The sequence below is a fragment of the Callithrix jacchus genome, chromosome 5 (genome assembly GCF_049354715.1).
Source record: "Callithrix jacchus isolate 240 chromosome 5, calJac240_pri, whole genome shotgun sequence".
NCBI classification, from domain to species: domain Eukaryota; kingdom Metazoa; phylum Chordata; class Mammalia; order Primates; family Cebidae; genus Callithrix; species Callithrix jacchus.
This window is the reverse complement of record NC_133506.1, coordinates 146,699,109-146,721,125: the sequence shown is the minus strand read 5'-3', so window position 1 is coordinate 146,721,125 and position 22,017 is coordinate 146,699,109.

Sequence of the window (22,017 nt, the reverse complement as noted above, 5' to 3'; positions counted from 1 at the left end):
GTTCTCTGCCATATGTTGTGTGGAAGACAATTCTGCAGCGCTGATGCAGCCACGTCCTGTGAATGGCCAGGCATGCAGCGTGGCACCCAGGCAGCCTGCAGCTGCCTGTCAAGGCGTCAGATGATGGCACCCAGCAAACTCCAAGCCAGCAGCTTAGAGCCCCCAATGAATGAGTGTCAGGACCCATGCCCACTAGGAGCCAGGGGCACAGGAGCAAATGGGGCTCTGTCTAACCCATTCTAGCAAGAGAGACAAATATACAAGTAGGGACTGTCATTCTACCTTTAGGTGAAATTAGGCTTTGGTTTATCTATTCTTCTGGCAATGGTGAGAACGTAGTTCCAGCCTCCTTGAGCTAGTCAGCTTGGGACAAGTAGGGAGAAAAAAAAACATAGGAATAAAAATAGAAGGCAAACAGATGGCACCCAGGAGTGGAGAGTTTTTGGCATGAGGCTTCAAGAGAGGGAGTGCGCCCAGGCGGTGATACCCATGATCTCCACATGACACCCCATCTGTGCAGGGTGAGGATGCCCACCTGCAGTTAGAGGAACAGAGTCCTGCTTCAGGGATCATCCCTGGAAACTTGAGCCAGATGGGAGACTGGAGCTCCAGTTATAAAATCAAGAGAGCAGTTGGCATTTGCATGGAGTACCAGAGACAAGAAAAACTGCCTCTCTAACCCGTCAGGCACAGAGCAGGGTGGATTTACAAGGATCTCACTGAAAGGAGATTCTGAAGTTTCTAGCAGATAATCCATGACCCATATGAGATTCTTAACCCAACAACACAGACTTATCAGGCCACAACCTTTTCTGGGACTTGCTCTGCTTGGAATGACGAAAAGACACCTTAACAGACCTCAGCTCCACAGCAAACAAGGAATTAAGAAAAGAGGAGTGATGAATAAGAAAGTGTGGTAAAACTTGGAGTTTTCTCTCCGAGACTTTGCTTATTTACTCTCAGCAGCAGTGCGGATGGTGCAAGTCTTGAAACAGATGCCCGAGAAGCCGCATCATCATCAGATTAATACTAATCTCCATAGTTTCTGCATTTGAAAAATGAGGGGGGTGGAACAGGGGCTCTCTAAGGTGCCATGCACCTCGGGCACTCTCTAATGCTCAGATATAATGCTTCTTGAGCATGGCACTGCATCTGGGTTGTGGGATGAAATGGTCTCAAAGACCAGAGGGTCTGCTGAGAGAATGTACGTCTTGGTGGTACCTGGGTGCAGGAATGCACAGATGGCCCATGTGCAAGAACCATTTTACTCTTATTATTGTTTGCAATAGCCATTTTCTAAACCTTTAAAGGTTAGATACTGGACGGGGGCATGAGAGATTGGGCCTCTGGGGCTCTGCAGAGACTTTGTTTCTTGGCCCAGGTGGTGGCTGCATGGCCCTATTCACTTTGTGGTGCACATTTATGATCTATGCACTTGTTTTTATTTGCATTATGCTTGAATGAATGTTGACATTTTTAATGTCATTAGAACATCCTATTCCATTGTCAATCCCCTTTCTAAAGTTCAGGTTTCAAAACTCAAAATACATCTAAGAAGTTGGGTTTGGGAGGATCTGGTTGGAAACCCTGAAGCTTTGTTGACATGAGGCTCTACTGGCAGTCGCGGCCCTGCCTTCCCACTGCCCGGCTTAGGCATTCTCCCTGGTGGAGGGCACCCTCCTCTGTCGGTGGCACTCAGGAAAGAAGCTGGGTGTTTTTCTGTTCCTTCCCACTCGCCTGGCCTAGAGCCAGGGCATCAGTTCTGTGCTGAGCTCCCACAGATCACCAGCTCCTCTAACCAACCCAAAGCACCCACCACCCTCTTCCCAGGCCCAGGTTCCCCCTGTGTGTCCCCGATTCTGTCAAGGGCACAGTTGGCCCATTTGGAGATCCTAAAATTTTCCTAGATACATCTTCTAGGGTTTTAGCCATCTCACACCTCTTGTAACATTATCATTTAAATTTTTCTGTTTTTCTTTGTGTGTAAACTAATTTTGTATAACATTTAAGTAAATTATAAAAATAAAAATAATATGCTTAGGGAAGAAGGTGTGCTCTCAAGGAAGCAGTTAGGGTGTCTGGGGGTGTTGACGGGGAGACCCACTCGGAAGAGGTGGTCTGTTGCTGCCAGGATGGGGCTGCCTGACCTCCCCCAGGACCTCAAGGAAGGAAACTGAGTGCTGACCCCAGGAGCCGGCCTTGGCTGTTAGTCTCCATCTCACAATCTCAACCTATGACCAAGGCACCGCCACAGCGCAGCTTCCTCTAAGTTCTGCAGGTTCTGAGCTAACCTGAGTTTGTCCATTTTCCACACACAGAGGCCCACTTTCTTCACTGGCCTCATAGATTTCTACACCTTGTGGCTTTTATACCCTGGGGCTCAGCACTGTGGATTTGGCAGTCCTGCCTTGGACAGCAAAAGAAGCTCTAACCCTGGCTGGACTCGACAGGGGACTGCAATTTGAGCACGTGGTGGCAAAAAGCCCTTTCAAGATGCAGAGCTTCTTCTGGACTGGAAGGCAGCTTTGGGAATGGCCCACACTAGAACCAGGAAAGGACAGGGTGCATCCTCCAGCCTCATGGGAAGGAATAAGCTGGGACTAGGTAGAGGAAGAGAACATTTCTACCCAGCACTGCTGCTGCAACCACAGGGAGGCACAGCCAATCGCTTGAGGACAACCTCAGATACAGGAAAGGTATCCCAGTGATTGACAGCTGATGATGTCATAGACCCAGCCTCCCACCATGCCACTTCCTCAAGCCCACCTCTTCCCTCCAAATACAAGTTGTCTCTTCCTCTTCTATAGTTTGCACAGAACTCTAAAGACATACATCCAATTAAATCCAGCAAATATTGATTCTGCCTCTGCTATGCTCTGGGCGCTGCTGGGTTACCATAGTGAATGAGTCTGACACAGTAACCCCGGAGCTGACTGGGGTGGGGGTGCTGTAGATGTGTGCAGCCAGGGGACTTATTTTTGTCCAGGGTTTCATGGAATGCTTCTTTGAAAAAAAAAAGACAGACTAGATCAGTTGCGCTCAGCCACGTGTAGAGCAGATGGTGATAGACATTCAAGACCCAGGGAATCAAGTGTGCAAAAGCTCAGGGAGAGGAGAGCTCAGGGAACTTCCAGGGGCCCAGAGAGCTTCAGTATGAGCGTCAACTGGAGAACCATGGGCGAGAGACTCAAGGCACTGAGGGCTGTAGGGGTGTCAGGGCCAGATAAAGGAAGTCTTTGCATGCCCCACAGTTGAGTTTCATTCCAGGCCCAAGAGGAAGTCCTTGAAGGCTAGTAAGCAAGGGTACCATAAGATGTGATTGCATCCCAGAAAGATCATTTCTGTCTCCCTTGAATATTTTCTTAGTATAACAATGTCCTCTGTGACCTAAGAAGCTCCAGCAGGCAGAGCTATATCCACCCGTCTTGGCTTCCTCCAGAGCACTGACAGGGCCCAGCAGGCACTATTCTTAGGAAAGGTTTGCTGAGGGGCTGAATGACATTTTCACATTAATCCCATCAGGCCCTCTAGATAAACTGACTAAGACCAGTAGTCTGATTCATGGCATACAGTTCAGCTGGAAGACATACAGATGCTTCCATTGTCTCTTTTTATATTTTATATTTTAATTTTGTACAGCGTCAGTGTCTCACTATGTTGCCCAGGCTGGTCTGGCCTCGAACTCCTGGACTCAAGTGATCCTCCTCCCTGGACTCCCAAAGTGCTGGGATTTTACAGACATGAGGCACCCCACTTGGCCCATTGTCTGTTGAAGACTTCAAAAGATTCCATTTTCCTCTAGAAACACTAAGGTTTTTTAAAAATCCTGTCCATTGCTTGTTTTTATAAAAACTATCTTTAAAATTACAAATTATGTAATATTTAATATATACAAAATAATGCATATGATAACATGAGTGATAATAATAAAATGAGCACCATGAACCCGCCACCTGGTCTGAGAACGAAAGTGTCATCAAAGTCACTCACATCGGCTGAGTGTTCTTTCCTGCACCCGTTTCTCCAGCCTCATCCCCAACCCTGGGGTTACACAAGTCTGAGTGTTCTGTTTATCATCCCTTGCTTTTTAAATGTACAGTTTTATAATATGAGGTAGGATTTTGAGACGTGTAACATATTATATGCTGGCTCTTCTGAGACTTTTTTGATTCAGCGTTGTTGCTAAGATTCACCCTTGCTTTTGATATTGCTGACCAGCATCCATTTTCACCATTGAAGAATATTCCATTGTGTCATCACACCATGGTTTACTTATCCTGTTGATGGACATTACATTTGTTTCTAGTTTTTGTGTCTTCTGAGAAGTGTCTAGTTTTTGTGTCTTCTGAGAAGTGCTGCTGTGAACATCCTTCCAGATGCCTTTTGGCAAAAGCAAGAGGAACTCAAGGGTATGCAGCTCGGAAAGGAATTGCTGGGCCTCCAAGTTGTTTCCCGAGTGTCTGTGTCATTTTACATTCCTCCCAGCAGTTCAGAAGAGGCTTGTCAGGGTGGAATAGTATTGAAGTATTCATTTACAGTTATCTGCTTGCTAATGAGATTATCATCATGCCACAAGTTTGTTCGCCATTTACTTTTTTTCTCTTCTGAAATATATCTGTGCGTGACTCTAATTTTTTCTGTCTCTAATTGTCCTGGCTAGAATCTTCTGTACAATGTTGAATGAAACTGGCAAAAAGAGACATCTTAAGTTGTTGCTGATCTAGGAGAAAAGGCTTCAGTCTTTCATCATTAAATATGATGTTGGCTGTGAGCATCTCATAGATGCTCCTTATCAGATTCATGAAGTTTCCTTCTAGTCTTAGTTTGTTCAGTCATGAACAGGTGGTAGATTTTGTCAAATGCTTTTTCTGCATTGATTGAGATGATTATCCTATCGTTTCTGTCCTTTATTTCATTGACATGATGTATTATATTGATTGGTTTTGTATTTTGAAAAAGCCTTGTATTCCTGGAATAAATCTCACTAGACCATGTAGTAATTTGCATATTGTTTCTTTTTTCTTCTTGGTCAGTCTAGCTAAAGATTTGTCCATTTTGTTGATTGTTACAAAAAAAAAAAACAACTTTTGGTTTCATTGATTTTCTCTACTATTTTGTTCTTTATTTTATTAATTTTTACCTTAATCTTTATTATTTTCTTCTTTGGCTTGCTTTGGGTTTAGTTTGTTTTTCATTCATAGTTTCTTATGGTGGAAGTTTAGGTCACTAATTTGAAATATTTCTCCGTTTTAAATAGAGGTTTTGAAAAGCTATAAATTTTCCTCTTAGCACTGCTTTAGCTACATCCCATAAGTATTGGTATGTTATGTTTTGTTTTTATTCATCTTAAAGCATATTACAATTTACTTTGTGATTCAGTTGCTTTTTACTTAGAAATTTTACACATAGGCACCTTACCAAATTTTTATTAATCTTAATAATATTTCCATAGATCCCTTGAGTTTTCTGTGTAAATGATATAACATCTACTGTCATAAAACTTAGATTTATTTATTACTTTCCACTCGTAACCATTTCCATTTTTTTTCCCTTTTTTTTTTTTTTTTTGAGACGGAGTTTCGCTCTTGTCACCCAGGCTGGAGTGCAGTGGCATGATCATAGCTCACTGCAGCCTCAAACTCCTGAGCTCAAGTGATCCTCCTGTCTCGGCCTCCTAAGTAGCTGGGGTTATAGGCACAAGCCACCCCTCCCCTCCAGAACACATATCTTTTATTTATATTTCTTCTCTTACTACTCTAAGACCTTGAGTACAATGTTAAATAAAGCATTTTCATTTTTTAAAAAATCCATCCTTTTAATGGTAATAAGTCAGATGCATCTGTGTTAAAATTAGGCACAAGACAAGGGTATTTAAAGGCCCCTGTCTTTCTTTGGGCAAATTATACTGCTGCATATCCCCTGGCCCCATTGATTGCTTCAGGAAAGGACATAGAACAAGCTGGCCCATCAGCCTTCTTCCATGGTCTGTCAAACTGGACTGCAGGGGGCAGGGGGAATAATCGATTCTCGCCTCTTTAATTAGAAAACTACAAGAATTCACTCAGAAATACTCACCCCATATCCTCTGCAGAGTGAAAAAGAACAGTTGCAGGAACAGCAAAATAGACTGCTACCTCCCTCTCTCTCTCTCTCTCTCTGTTTGTCTCTTTCTCTTTCTCTCACACACACATCCCCTTCCCTAAACCTATTTTTCTGCTGGGAAAATTGGAATAATTCTTACCTCCTGGGTTGCTATGAATACTTAATAAAGCAGTGATTAATGATTTTAAATGCTTAGCACAAAGACTCAGTAAATACTACCAGCTAATTTAGTTAATGTTATTAATGTTGTAAACAAGACTTTTCTACATGTGCAGCTTTGCGCTCTCCTTTCTCTCACCTGCAATCCCCCACTTACCCACCAGTGTAGAGTGTGGAAGGAATACTCCTCCCTTCAACTTGCTAGCTTAAGAAAGCAGCGAATATGACTCCCTTTATTACATATCAGGAGATATGAAGTGTTTTGCTCCGCTGATAACTTCCATCTGCTCAGGATACGTTTCCAGAATGGCAACTCCAGCTTATATAATTTTTTAAAGTTATTATTCTTTTTAATTGTGGTAACATACACATGGTATGCATGGTAGCGTAAGATGCATACCATGCATCTGGTCATCTTTAAGTGGATGAATAATGTTGTGAATAATGCTGCTATGAGTGTGGATGTTCAAATACCGTGCTGAGATCCCGCTTTCCGTTCTTTTGGGTGTATACCCAGCAGATTGTACGATGTTTAAGAAAAAAGGTCAGTGGGGTGTGGTGGCTCACACCTATAATCCATCCCAGCACTTTGGGAGGCCGAGGTGGGTGGATCACAAGGTCAAGAGATCGAGACCATCCTGGTCAACATGGTGAAACCCCATCTCTACTAAAAATACAAAAATTAGCTGGGCATGTTGGTGCGTGCCTGTAATCCTGGCTACTTGGGAGGCTGAGACAGGAGAATTGCTTGAACCCAGGAGGCAGAGGTTGCAATGAGCCAAGATCGTGCCGTTGCACTCCAGACTGGGTAACAAGAGTGAAACTGTCTAAGAAGAAGGAGGAGGAGGAGGAGGAGGAGGAGGAGGAGGAGGAGGAGGAGGAGGAGGAGGAGGAGGGGAAGGAGAAAAGGAGAGAGAAGAAGAAGAAGAGGAAGAAGAAGAAGAGAAGGAGGAGGAGGAAGGAGGAGGAGAAGAAGAAGAAGAGGAACAAGAAGAGGAAGAGGAAGAGGAAGAAGAGGAGGAAGAGGAAGAGGAAGAAGAGGAGGAAGAGGAAGAAGAGGAGGAAGAGGAAGAGGAAGCTCTAGAGTTCCAGCACAAGCCCTGCATAGCTGTAATTGCCTGCCCACCTTACCATTGAGGACCCTGGAGTCTCAGGAAAGATGGAAACTTGTCCAGAGTCTGACACGCAGGTCATGAGAGGAGGTGTGTTTCTGTGTTTCAGCCTGGCCCATCGGCCCCAAAGCCCATGTCGTTCTCACTGTTGTTTGCTATCTCTCACCAAGCAGAAAACTGTTACAATCATCAACGGGTTTCCAAAAGTGACGTGCTGTAAAATAATCCACAGATACAATCACGTTTTTTTTTGTTTGTTTGTTTGTTTTTTTGAGACAGAGTCTCATTTTGTTGCCAGGCACCAGGCTGGAAAGCAGTGGCACAATCTCAGCTCACTGCAGCCTCCGCTTCCCAGGTTCAAGCAATTCTCCTGCCTCAACCTCCCGAGTAACTGGGACTACAGGCGCACACCACCACGCCCAGCTAATTTTTGTATTTTTAGTAGAGACGGGGTTTCACCATGTTGGCCAGGATGCTCTGTATCTCTTGACCTCGTGATCCACCCACCTCGGCCTCCCAAAGTGCTGGGATTACAGGCTTGAGCCACTGCTCCGGGCTGATACAATCACTTTCTAATATGAAGGATAAATGGAAAACAGTGAAGGAGGAAATCCAGTTCACAAAAGTTTTAAAGATTATACTTAGAAATTAGCCTTATATGGAAAAAAATTACAAAATTCTTGTGGGAGAAATAAATAAAGCACTGAAGAGTTGGGTGTCGGGCTCCGTTTCAGTCTAGAACAATTTTAAAAGCTAAAGACCGGCCGGGCGCGGTGGCTGGTCAACATGGTGAAACCCCGTCTCTACTAAAAATAGTAAAAAAATTAGCTGGGCATGGTGGCGTGTGCCTGTAATCCCAGCTACTCGGGAGGCTGAGGCAGGAGAATTGCCTGAATCCAGGAGGCGGAGGTTGCAGTGAGCCGAGATCGCGCCATTGCACTCCAGCCTGGGTAACAAGAGCGAAACTCCGTCTCAAAAAAAAAAAAAAAAAAAAAAGCTAAAGACCAAAAAGCTCCTGCAGCAATTAAAATTCCCACAGAAATTACATCAAAATCCATCTGGAAAAATAAATAATTAAGAGTATTGCATTTGGGAAGGAAAACCAACAGCAGAACCAGGAGAACTAAACTTCCCAGATAACTATAAAATATATTGTTAAATGGTAATCAACAAAACTAGATGATATTGGCATAAGAAGAGGAAAATAATGAAGTAAATAATGCACAGATTCCTTACATATGCCTAACCTTTTGGGGAGCTATTATTAAGACTAACTGGGAGAAAAGAAAAAAAAAAACTAACTGGGAGTAAAAAAATAATGGGAAAGGAAGTGACTTTTAATAGCGTCATGGGAAGCTGGGTGAAAATAACGGCTAATATTTAATGAGAATTAACTGTGCCACGAGTTACTCTAAGTGCAATAATTCATTTAATACTAATGACAGCTTCATAAGGCATAGTATATTACTATCTTAATTTTATGGATGAAGAGACTGAGTTACCAGGAGCTTGTACAAACTTGCCCGAAGCCACACAGCAGCTCCATGGCAGAGCTGGAATTTCCACCAAAGCGTTCTCAGTCCAGGCCTCTCGAGCCCCATGCTTTAGCTCTTCTCATGTTAAAGTGAGGAGAGAACTTCAGCCCAATAGTTTAAACAGTTATGTTTTAACAACCTTACTAAAAAAGCCAAAATAGGCCAGGTGCGGTGGCTCACACCTATAATCCCAGCAATTTGAGAGGCCAGGAGTTCAAGACCAACCTGGTCAACATGGTGAAACTCTGTCTCTACTAAAAATACAAAAATTAGTTGGGTGTGATGGTGCGTTCCTGTAATCTCGGCTACTTGGGTGGCTGAGGCAGGAGAATCACTTGAACTTGGGACGTGGAGTGCCACTACACTCTAGCCTGGGTGACAGAGCAAGATTGTCTCCAAAAAAAAAAAAAAAAAAGCTAACATAAAAAGTGTATTTAATATGTAACTCAAATGTAGAAGAAGATAAACATACTGGCACTTCATAAATAGAAGAAATTATCTGCACAATTACAGGCCTGTAATCCTAGCACTTCGGGAGGCCAATGCAGGACTTACTTGATCCCGGGAGTTCAAGACCAGCCCGGGCAACATAGTGAGACCCCATCTCTACAAAAAATAAAAAATTAGCTGGGCATGGTGGTGCATGCCTATAGTCTCAGCTACATGAGAGGCTGAGGTGGGAGGATCCCTGGAGCTCAGGAGTTCAAGGCTGCAGTGAGTTAGGATTGCACCACTTCCCTGCTGCCTTCACAACAGAGTGAGACCGTGTCTCAAAAAGAAAAAAAAGAAAGAAAGAAAGAAAGAAAGAAAGAAAGAAAGAAAGAAAGAAAAATAAATTATCAGTGACAAGTAAGTTTTTAAAAGCTAGTTAAAAAATAAAACATTCGCTATCAAGAAGTTTGAAATTGGATACAAGATCATGGTTTGTTAATTTCAGTCATTCTGGTGGTGGCTGTGTTCCATTAGAATAACCAATACCAGAATACTCCACCAAACAATACGCAAATGTTGCCGAGGATAGGGAGCAAGCAGAACTCATTGTCGGGCGGTGAGTTGTAAATTTATTCACCTGCTTTGAAAACTGTTTGAGACTACCTACTGAAACTGTGTACAATCCACTCTAAGACAGGTACATAAGAGATCTTTCAAATGACAAATGACATGTACAAGATATTTTGAGCATCTTTATTCACCATAGCCAAGAAACTAGAAACAACCCAAATATCTACCAACAGGAGAATGAGTAAGTAGATTGTGGTACATTCAGACAATGAAGCAGTGCTCAGCAATAGAAAGGAGTGAGTCACTGACACGCACAGCAATGTGGGTAAATCTCCCAGACACTTAAGAGTACACTCTGGCTGGGCACGGTGGCTCACGCCTGTAATCCCAGCACTTTGGGAGGCTGAGGCAGGTGGATCACGAGGTCAAGAGGTTGAGACCATCCTGGCCAACATGGTGAAACCCCATCTCTATTAAAAATACAAAAATTATCCAAGCATGTTCACAGACGCCTGTAGTCCCACCTACTCAGGAGCCTGAGGCAGGAGAATCGCTTAAACCTGGGGGCAGAGGTTGCAGTGAGCCAAGATCGCCCCATTTCACTCCAGCCTGGCGACAGAGCAAGACTCCGTCTCAAAAAAAAAAAAAAAAAAGAGTACATTCTCTGTAATTTCGTTTGTAGAATGTTCAAAAGCAAGCATACCAATGGAGAGTTTTAAAAGATCAAAACAGAAGTTATTTTTGTGGTGGGGCAAGTATTTGACTGGGGAGTTGTTTTTTTTAAGGTATTGGGAATGTTCTCTGTCTTGCTCTTGACGATGGTTACACAAATGGAAATGTAAAAAAAGTCATTGAGCTGCATTCTTAATATGTGCACTATAACATATGTAAGCTGTAGTTTGATAACAAATTAAAACCAGCAAAGCAACAAACAAAAATGTGTTAAATATGTGGTACAACACTTTTTCTTCACTCGGCAAACACTTCTAAAATAGTTATTGTGCCTGGAATGCTGAGGACACCTCACTGACCAAATGAGACTGTCTTCTAGGAACTCAAGCTCCTGAGGGGAGATAGATCAGCAAATGCACACAGAGCCTCATGAAATGTGATCAAGTGGGAGGCAGGTGTTGTGGGACACTAACTCTGCTTGGGGAACTCAGGGGAATTTTAACAGGAGAGAAGGGGTTAGAGTAAGGTCAAAGATGAGAAGAACCACAGTGAAATACACCTCCCACCCATTCGGATGGCTACTGTAAAAACATAACGTAAAATAACAAGTGTTGGGAATGATAGAGCAATGGGAACCATTGTGCACTGCTGGTGGGGTTGTAAATGGTGCAGCAGAAAACAGGAAGATAGTCAGTCCCTCAAAAAATAGCACTACCGGCCGGGCGCGGTGGCTCAAGCCTGTAATCCCAGCACTTTGGGAGGCCGAGGCAGGTGGATCACAAGGTCAAGAGATTGAGACCATCTCGGTCAACATGGTGAAACCCCGTCTCTACTAAAAATACAAAAAATTAGCTGGGCACGGTGGCGCGTGCCTGTAATCCCAGCTACTCAGGAGGCTGAGGCAGGAGAATTGCCTGAACCCGGGAGGCGGAGGTTGCGGTGAGCCGAGATCGCGCCATTGCACTCCAGCCTGGGTAACAGGGGCGAAACTCCGTCTCAAAAAAAAAAAAAATAGCACTACCATATGATCTAGAAATTCCACTTCTGGGTATATATGTCAAAGAGATGAATGCAGAGACTCAAAGAAGTATGTGAACACCCATGTTCACCCCAGAATTATTCACAATAGCCAAGAGATGGAAATAATCCAGTGTTCACTGATGGATGAATAGATAAACAAAATGTGAGATAGATAAAGATGTAATGGAATATTATTCAGCCTTGAAAAAGAAGGAAATTCTGATGCATGCTACAATGTGGATGAACTCTGAGGACATTATGCTAGTCACAAAAGGACACATACTGTATAATTCCACTTACATGAGGTATCTAGGGTGGTCAAATCCAGAGACAGAAGTAGAGGGGATAAAGTGGGGATGGTTAATGGGTACACAAGTACAGTTAGAACGAATGAGATCTAGTGTTTGATACACAACAGGGTGACTCTAGCCAACAATAATCTATGGTATAATTCTAAATAAAAGAGTAGAATTGGAAGTTTCATAACACAAAGAAATGATAAATGCTTGAGGTGACGAATATCCCCAATTACCCTGATATGATAATTATGCATCACATGTCTGTATCAAAACATCACATGTATATATATATATATACATATATATATATATAAAATGTACCCAAAATAATTAAAAATAAAATCTTTTTAAAAAAAGAAAGCAGAGTGATGATTGCAAAGGGCTGAGGGGAAAGGGAGTGGGAGTCGGTGTTTAATGGGCACGTTTTGCAAGATGAAAGAGTTCTGGAGATGGCTGGTGATAACGGTAGCACACAATGGGAATGTCCTTAATGCCACTGACCCACTGACCTGTACACTTTTTCTTTTTCTTTCTTTCTTTTTTTTTTTTTCTGAGACAAAGTCTTGCTCTGTCACCAGGCGCCAGGCGCCAGGCTGGAGTGCCGTGGCACAATCTCGGCTCACTGCAACCTCCGCCTCATGGGTTCAAGCAATTCTCCGGCTCCAGCCTCCCAAGTAGCTGGGATTACAAGATCTGCACCACCATGCCCAGCTAACTTTTGTATTTTTAGTAGAGACAGGGTTTCGTCACGTTGACCAGGCTGGTCTTGAACTCCCGACCTCGGGTGATCCTCCCACCTCGGCCTCCCAAAGTGCTGGGATTATAGGTGTGAGCCACCATGCCCGGCCTGAACTGCACACTTAAAAATAGTCAAGATGGTACATTTTATTTAGGTATGCTTTATCACAATTAACATTTTTAAGAAAAAAAAAAAATAGAGAACATTCTGGCAGATGAGAGCACCCCTAAGTGTGGAGTCTTGAAAGATACACTGTTCCAGGGCATCTTCAAGGAACAGTGAGCGGGTGTGTGGTGAGTGTGACAGACACGGGGACGGAGGGATGCGGAAGATGGCACTGGCAATGCAGGTGGGCACTGGATGGGAAGGGTCTGGTTATCATTTAAGAAGATTGAGCTTGAACTGATAGGAGCCACTGAAGAACCCCAGCCTAGAGCACATCTCCCTCGAGACCCCCACTACACTGCAGTGTCCCTCCCTATCCAGCCTGGGCTGAAGCCTGTGAGGGCAGGGGCATCACCTGCTGCTCCACCACTGCATCTCCAGCGCCCAGCACAGCAGACGTTGAAAGAACAAATCCTGCATTTTGCACTTTAGCAAGACCACTCTGTTGGCATGTGGAACACAGAATGGAGGGCGGGGCAGGAGCCAGAGAGCAGCTGGGCGACCACTGCAGGGTTCTGGTTATGGGAAGATAACCAGCAACAACCGTGAGAAGCAGAATACAGTGGCTGCACGGTGAGGCACGTTTATGAGACAAGGACAAGAGGGCTTGGGATGAATTCGATGTGGAGTAAGAGGGAGAGGTGAAACGTGAGCTGTTTCTAAAGCTTCAGGACGGGGCACCAGGGTGGTTTCCCTGTGGGAGGGACATCCTGGGGCAAGTGGCACCAGATGGTGAGGAACACTCAGGCCTGGAGCTAGGGTGGACCCTGTCAGTCTTTCTCGGTGTCCAGGGCCAAGCAGACACATGGCAGCTCTGAATAAATATTGTAAGAATGAGAGAGATAAAGAGGGAAGAAGGGAAGGATGAAAATGCTGCCAGGAAGGGGCTGAGAGCAATGGGAGCTGCTCATTGACCTGGACGTATTCAGCATGCAGATGGCAAATGAAGAGGACAGTATCACCTGTGATGACGTTTGCAAGGGCTGGAGCAGGAGGAGGAATCAATGACAGTATAGATGGACAGGGGGACAGATAAGGGGGTGTTGCAGGGGGAATAGAGCCCCGAAAAGGAGGCACAAAACCAGCACCCACCACTGGGTTGAGGAGAGGCTGATGACAGGTAAAGACACCGGGTGAAAGCACTGGATGTCCAGGCAGGAGGTCATCAGTCACCACAGCCAAAGCAGAGCCTGCATAAACAGGATGAAGATAGAGGGCCGGGGGAGAACCTGGATTCTCACAGTAGCTGAGGGACCCAAAGAATGGTGGGAAGACTGTTTTTTTTTTTAAAGAATTTATGTTTAGGATTGAGGGAGGTAGTGTATCTTTAAGCTGATATGAGGGAGTTGGGGAAAGAGACAGCTGGAGACAGAGAAGTGGGAAGGGTTGTTAGTGTGAGGAGGTGGAAGCAGCAGGCCAGACGGGGGCCAGCACACGATGGGGGCGGGGCGGGGCGGGCTCGGGAGAGAGGGAGGAGGGAGGAGGATCAGGAATATGGAGAAGAAAACGGGTCTTGAGCAAGACCTCAAGAGGTGCTTAACCATTTATGGGCCACTCTGGGCAAAGTTAATAAAGCAACTACGTGTACAGTAATCAGGCCACTGGCCCTCCCGAGGCTTCCTCCCTGAAGCCGTGATGGTCACACACCAGCCCCCAAAGCATCTCCTCGGGAGCATCTGTCCCTGGTGCATCTCCACCAGCAGGAGTTGGCAGGTGGAAACACACCTCCAGTGTGGACCAGACCTGTGTGTCCACGCATGAGTTCCTGGCTTGCCCCCTGTTGTGCCAGGCCCTCCCCACTGGGCAGGCCAAGCAAAACCTGCTGCCTCATAGCCCTGTGCCCTGAGATTGAGTCCTGCCCATATTATCAATCAATTGAATTAGAGCAAATTACCAAGTCTGCTAAAGTCACACTTTCCTTCTCTATAAAATAGGGCCCAATGACATAATGCAAATGTGTGTGGTGGAGGATAACATGTCATGTATGTCATGTATGAAGGCTACATGGGCCGGCTGTGGTGACTCATGCCTGTAATCCCAGCACTTTGGGAGACTGAGATAGGTGGATCACTTGAGGCCAGGGGTTCAAGACCAGCGTGGCCAACATGGTGAAACCTCGTGTCTACTAAAAATACAAAAATTAGCTGGGCATACATGCCTATAGCCTCAGCTACTTGGCAGGCTGAGACACGAGAATCACTTGAACATGGGAGGTGGAGGTTGCAGTGAGCTGAGATCACACCACTGCCCTGTAGCCTGGGTGACAGAGCAAGACTCTGCTCAAAAAAAAAAAAAAAAAAGAAAAGAAAAGAAAAAGAAAGCTACATGGACTTACTCAAATTTCCTGTGAATAGCGTTGGCCATGACTAAACCGCACACATGGAGTTCACAGGATGCGCAGGCGCAGAATCTCTCACTTAAACCCCAGAACCTGTGAGTTGGCTATTATCAACCAATTATCATTTTAACTTTGAGAAAACGGAAGCTTAGAGATGTTCAGTGACTTGCCCAAGGTTACTTATCTACTAAGAGGCTAAGCCAGCGGCCAGATGATGTTGCTTTTCCCTGTATTTGTAGTCATGCATTGAATAGAAACCTTTCCCTCCACCAATGGTTTTCAGAATAGAGCTGGCTTCTGTTGAATGAACACAGGCAATTGAATGTTGGTGCAGGTTCTACTGCACATGAGTGTGCTTAGGCCCCTCAGGGCTCTCCAGGCGGACTGAGGGGCTCTGTCTTAGTGCTCCCCTGCCGTAGACACAGTCCTCTATTCCAACATGATGTCTCCCCCATACACGCAAAGCTCCCCAAGACAGGGTCCTTGTGTTTTCATCTCTGTATTCCCAGCACTTAGAACAGCCTGGTACGTTGTAGCTGCTCAGTAAATACTGGTGAGTAAAGAAATTTTTTCTGGGGTCTTTAAAAATGGCCCAGAGACTGTATTCTCTTCTTATAAGGCATCTGCACAGAGCTGCAGCTGTTCTTCTAACCATGTCTGCCAAGCCTGGGAGGACTTTGTTTGCAATGTGTCTCCTCTTGCTTCTCATTGAATTCTGTAAAGGTCATAGTCATTTGTTTATTAATCAGATATTGTTGAGCAGCTCCTGTGTGCCAGGCACTGTGCCAGGTGTTGGGGCTGTGACCCTTGAAGGGTGGCTGTGCACAGTTGTGCAGATTGTACACTGCACTGTCCCAGGGCACACCATTCACAGCACAGCCTTTCCCTAGGTGCCACAGTGTGCTCCAAGCCTGGGGACAGAGGAGCAGATCAGACATAACCCCTTCCCCCAAGCTGGGAAATGTTCACTTCCATCAGATCTGGTGCTCTGGTGTCTGGGAGGCTTACTTAGGAGAAGAAGGAGGTGGGGCTTGAGTCTCTCCAGTCCCATGACTGCTAAATCACCCAGGCTTGGCTTTTGAGGACCACAGTGCCTCTGGGGAGAGTCCTTCGTTCAGTTTCCAACCTGGTACGAACTTTCAGCCCCAGCCAAATTTTTCCAGATGGATTTCTAACCACGGAAATGGAGGTTTCTAATGGAAATCCCTGCAACCCTTTACTTAGAGCCACTCTGGGAGGCACCACTCTAATTATTCAATTGCCTAATTCCATTTATCTTTCATGATCCATTATGCACCACTGACGGGCTGCGTCTTCCTTAGCAGATACATAACCTAGTCTAATGGACTCTGGGTGAAGCCAACTACATTGGCTAAGGGATCTAGCTGGTACCTAATTCCCCTAAACTATTATTTTATAAATGAGCAAGGCAGACAGACACATTTTCTGCTTTAGGATAAATATTTTATGAATTGCCCCGCTGATACATTACATTATTAGTACATTATACTTCATCCCTCCCCGAGGTTTGAAGAGCCTGGGTACACACTCAAGAGTACATTTGGGTGATTTTATTGAATAGGCTGCTTTTAAAATCTGTTTGTATTAGTGCAAAAAGAGAAATAATTTTGTCTCATGAAAAGAAAAGTTCTTTAAATGTTGATTTGCTATTTCAGTGTGAAAGTCATCATCCAGGGACTTTTAGGTTGATGGAAATGTCTAAGGCCTACTTAAAAAAAATCAGCAGCAGGGTGCAGTGACTGACACATGAAATCCCAGCACTTTGGGAGGCCAAGGCAGGAGGATCACTTGAGACCAGGAGTTTGAGACCAGCCTGGGCAACATAGTGAGACCTCATCTCTTAAAAAAAAAAAGAAAATAAATAGAAATAGGAAAAGAAAAGCTAATCTTTTCTCCTTGGCATTTCCCAGTAGGACCCAACATACTGGGAAGAGTTTTGCACAGTTCCAGAAGGGAGACTCTTCCTTGTTTAGAAAGCAAGGCATTCTGAGAAAGTCAGCCTTTCTTTTTTGTTATGATGGCTACTTCTCCCCAAATATGCTTGCGTTTTCTTTATACCCCAGATGGGCATTTTAACCTGGAATAAAAGTGGGATGGATTGTGCCAGTCTAAGAATTAGTGTAAATAAGCCCTGAGGTTTCAACATCATTCTACCCAAATTGTAGAAAGAAACTGGCTTTGAGTCTCAATGCCCGTTCCTCTGTACAGGATCGATATTGCACACATCGTTTTCACGTTTGTAACGTACATGTTTTACATACATTGTTTAATTGACATAAAGCTCTAGTCAGCCCCTTTATTGTTTGGTAGCCTGCATATGACACCGCGGAAGAAAGTAGAGGAGATGCTTAGAAACGGCAGAAAGTCCGAACCAAATGATGATGTGGCGTCTCCCAACCCATAATGAAATGGAAGGCAAAGATTTGGAACTGAAAGCAAGCATACTAAATTCTAGGCATTTTTTTTTTCAGTAAAAAAGAGTTCTCACATTTGTTCCAGATATTATGTCAACATATCTGCTTCCAGAAGTGAAATTAGTCACCACATTTCTTAGGGATTAATTAGATTCAAATTTATAGAGAACACTGAATAATAACCTTTGAAAAAATGCCGTGCGAAGTTGAAACAGGAGTAAGCTGAAAGGGCGGAATGGATGTTATTAATGCATTTACACCTTCTTCGATTCTCCCTGGAGTGTGTTTTACCTTTGCCATAAAATGAAAACATTTAAATTTCTTTAAAATTACATTTGACTTAATTATACTCAGGCCCTGATACCAGTAAGCCCCATTTTGCCCGCTTTTCTCTCAGCTCGAGCAACCAGGCTCGTCATTTCATAAAGAGTTGTTTTTCTACAGGACGTTCGCTATGTGCAGAATGTTAATAGCCGGCTGAATATGAATAGGCTCTGTGGCTCCACTTGAAATATAGAAAAATGGCCCAGACATTAAAAAAGATAAAAGGGAAAAGGGCAGTAATGAATTTAGAGGAAAATGAACATTAATGGTACTAGCATTACTCATGTTCCACATAACAAATTATTGGAAATTTGTCAAGCACACCAAATTATCTACTCGTCGGCTGCTGTGGGGCCCTCTGCAGCCATCCAAAACCAGCAAAAGCAAGACAATTTAAGCTAATTTTACTATTTATAACAATAGAACAGGCCATTAAGATAAATTAATGTCATTATCAAGTTTCTATGAAAATGACAAATACCACTATTTGGAGCAGCTTAGAGGCTGTTGACTATAATGAAATCCGCTGCACAGGTACTAAAGAGAAACACTCCAAGTAATTATTTTCTAGTAGCCTGTTTGTTTCCTGACCATTCATTTGCTTTCACCACAATTAGTTCTGTACACAATATGGTAGTAACTAAACAGTCAACACTACGCAGCATTAGGACTAATTGGGCCATTAGGACGCAGTTTCCAGCCTTTTCCTCCCTAAAGAGAGCTAGGAGTAAACAGACCAGGGGCAACAATGAGAGCCCCACGCTGGCAGGGATTGTCTTCATTTAAAGGAGCTCCAAACAGGATAATAAATCATAGACCATACAGGGAAGAAGCTCTGCATAGAACATCCTTGAACGAGCAGGATGATCACAAACCAGACAGTGCTGGACTGTGTGCCCTGGTCCCCCGATGCCATCGTGGGGTATGCCACGATGGGGTGACTCCTGTGGCGGTGGCTTGGGGCTTGGAGTGGTGCCATCCAAAGGTATTAAGAATTCCTTGTTGGTCTGAATCTGGAAATTCTTCTTCCATCACTTAGGCCAGTGACTTCTAAGTTGTTCAGAGCCGCATCATGGAAGGCCCTGTCTCCCCAACAGGGCTGTGCCTTTGCTTCTGGGTTATTTTTTTAGGATCAAATCTCTCAGACACTATTCACAGCAGCAGTCAGCTTTCTCTTACTCAGGTATCAGTGGGAAAGAATCATCCCAGACAAGCCAGTGAGTGATTTATAAGGAATAAGGAGTCACAGGATTACACTTTTTTCAGCTCCTCATTGCACAAAGTAAGTGGTAGACTGCATCAGGCCACCACGTGGCCAGGAGCTGGGTATACTCAGCTGATAAATGGATGGGCATGCTTGAGGCCCTCAGTGTGGCACACAGCACTCCCAAAGCCACACCGCCTTCCAGCTCTGAGGACAATACTTACAAACTGCCCCTTGCCAGTCCCTCCCCTCTCTCCCCTTCTCCAGCTGAGACAAGGTGCCATTTGTATTCTTAAGGGATACAAAACTCAAGCACATACATTAGATCGCCAAAAAACTCAGAGCATGTAAGGAGTTCAGGCAACAGCAGAACTCTCAAGAAGCAGTAAGGTGATCATGACCCCATCTGATCACTGTGAATATTGAGATAAATTAGTCCCCATTCCACAGCCAGCACAGAGCCTCTTTGACCCGGTCTGGTTGATTTCAGGGCTTCTGGTGCTGCCCGAACCGATTACCGGCTGCAAGAGCCTCATTCTGCAAAAATCACACTGGCTTTTACAGGTCTTTACAGGAAGGAAATAGGCTAATGCACTGTTTTCCCATGTGTGTCAGCAGCCCAATCTCTCCCTAATGGGCTCCAATTGCAGTTTTACTATGAACTTAAACTCTCCTACAGACACGCACAGGACAGGCATCCTCACTTCTTATGCTTCCAGCAAAAATCAAGACAGAGAACAACATTTGGTCCTGCCTTCCTCCAATAGTTGAGCTGAAAACAGGTGCACCAGGGCGAACGTGACCTCAGTTGAGCTTGTTCTTCCTAAAGGTGAGCGAGAGGGGGAGTTTAAGTTTAACCTGCGGATTTTAGAACTTAAAACAGCATTGAACACAGGTCTGTCTCCCTTCACACTCGTGGCTCCCCGTTCTGTTGCAATCCCTATCTAGATGCCTCAGGAAATGCAAAACAGAGCCTTCGGGTCAGCCCAGGGGTCAAGGGTCACGTCTCTGTTCGCAGCAGGCTATTGGCCACTTCTCCTTCCTGCTCTGAGGAAAACACTCGCAAACTGCCCATTGGCCAGTCCTGGTGTCACATTCCTGCCTGACAGCGCCTCACTTTTGAGCTCTGCTACTGTTGTTTTGTTTGTATGTTTGTTTTGCAACAGAGTCTCACTCTGTCACCCAGACTGGAGTGCAGTGGCGCATTCTCAGCTCACTTTAACCTCCACCTCCCCAGTTCAAACAATTCTCCTGCCTCAGCCTCCTGAGTAGCTAGGACTACAGGCACATACCACCACACCCAGCTAATTTTGGTATTTTTTGCAGAGACTGAGTTTCACTACATTGGCCAGGCTGGTCTCGAACTCCTGACCTCAAGGGATCCACCCATCTCAGCCTCCCAAAGTGCTGGGATTACAGGCAGGAGTTACCATGCCCCGCTGAACTTTGCTGCTATTAATATATTCCCATGACACACACCAGGTCCTCTGTGCTTCTTTGATTAGTGTTATTGTTAATCTTGCTTCCGGCAAACTGAAGTCTCGACGTGCTAACTGCTAACACTCCCCATGTACCCGGCTCTGTGCAAGAGTATCAGTTCATTGGAGGCTTACGGCAGGCCTACGAAGGAGACATTACCCCCCATTCTACAGCTGCAAAGTCAGACCAGGACATGCTCAGTTACCTGCCCAAGATCACAACACTGGAGAGCGACAGGGACAAAACCAGAGCAGTCTTACTCCAGAAGTCTCTGAATCTCTCTGCTGTCTAAGCCTCCAGCCTAGATGGATCCCGCTCCTGGCCTTGGCTAGGATGACCTACCCTGTTGGTGCCCATGTTGGCATATTGGCTACACAAGGCAAAGGGAATACTTGTCACTTAATCCATTCACTGCAGAGATGATTATTTTTCTTGCTTTCCACCACTGGATTGAATGCTCCTTGAGGACAGGAACTGCATTCACTTTTCCTCATTATTTTGTCCCCAGCCCAAGTATCTGGCACAGAAAAGGTGGTTCGTGAAAGGTTTCTGGAATAAATGGATGAATTGCTGAAGGGTGCAAATCACCAACTGGGCACACAAATGGGGTCATGGGCAGGTTCCTGCATTTCTCCTGGCAGTTTTGAACATGGTCCAGGAATAAACCAGTAAATCGTTTCCCTCTCAATCCTCATGTGACCTGGGAACTTTTCAAAATAGACTCCACGACCCTGACCATCAGTGGTCCTTATTTTCTCATAACAGCAAAGCAGGGGCCACTCCTGGCTCCAGCCAGTGCCCCTCAACCAGGTAAGGAGGTGTCAACATGCTCCCAGCCATTCACACACTGTGTCTTCTAACTTGTAGCAAGAATTTTCTTTCTTTCTTTTTTTTTTCTTGTCACCCAGGCTGGAGTGCAATGGCAACAGGGACAAAACAGTGACTAGAGAAGTCTTACTCCAAAAGTCACACTGAATTTTTCTGCTGTCTATCTCGTCTCACTGCAACCTCCACTTCCTGGGTTCAAGTGATTCACCAGCCCCAGCCTCCCAAGTAGCTGGGATTACAGGTGCTGGACATCATGCCTAGCTAATTTTTGCATTTTTTAGTAGAGATGGAGTTTCACCATGTTGGCCAGGCTGCTCTCAAACTCCTGACCTCAGATGATCCGCCCGCCTCGCCTCCCAAAGTGTGGGGATTAAGGCGTGAGCCCCCACGCCTGGCCAAGAATTTTCTAAGCACTTTTTCAAAAATTATTCAACTCCCAATAACCAATGACATGAAGTAGAGACCAGCACATATTTCTCTTTTCAGCTTGATTATGAAATGAGATATGGTTCGCTGTTTCCTGCCTTCCCAGGACAGGTGAATTAGGAGGGGAGTCCCCAGCAGACACAAGAATTGCATCTGGTAAAGCCGTGGTGTGTGTGTC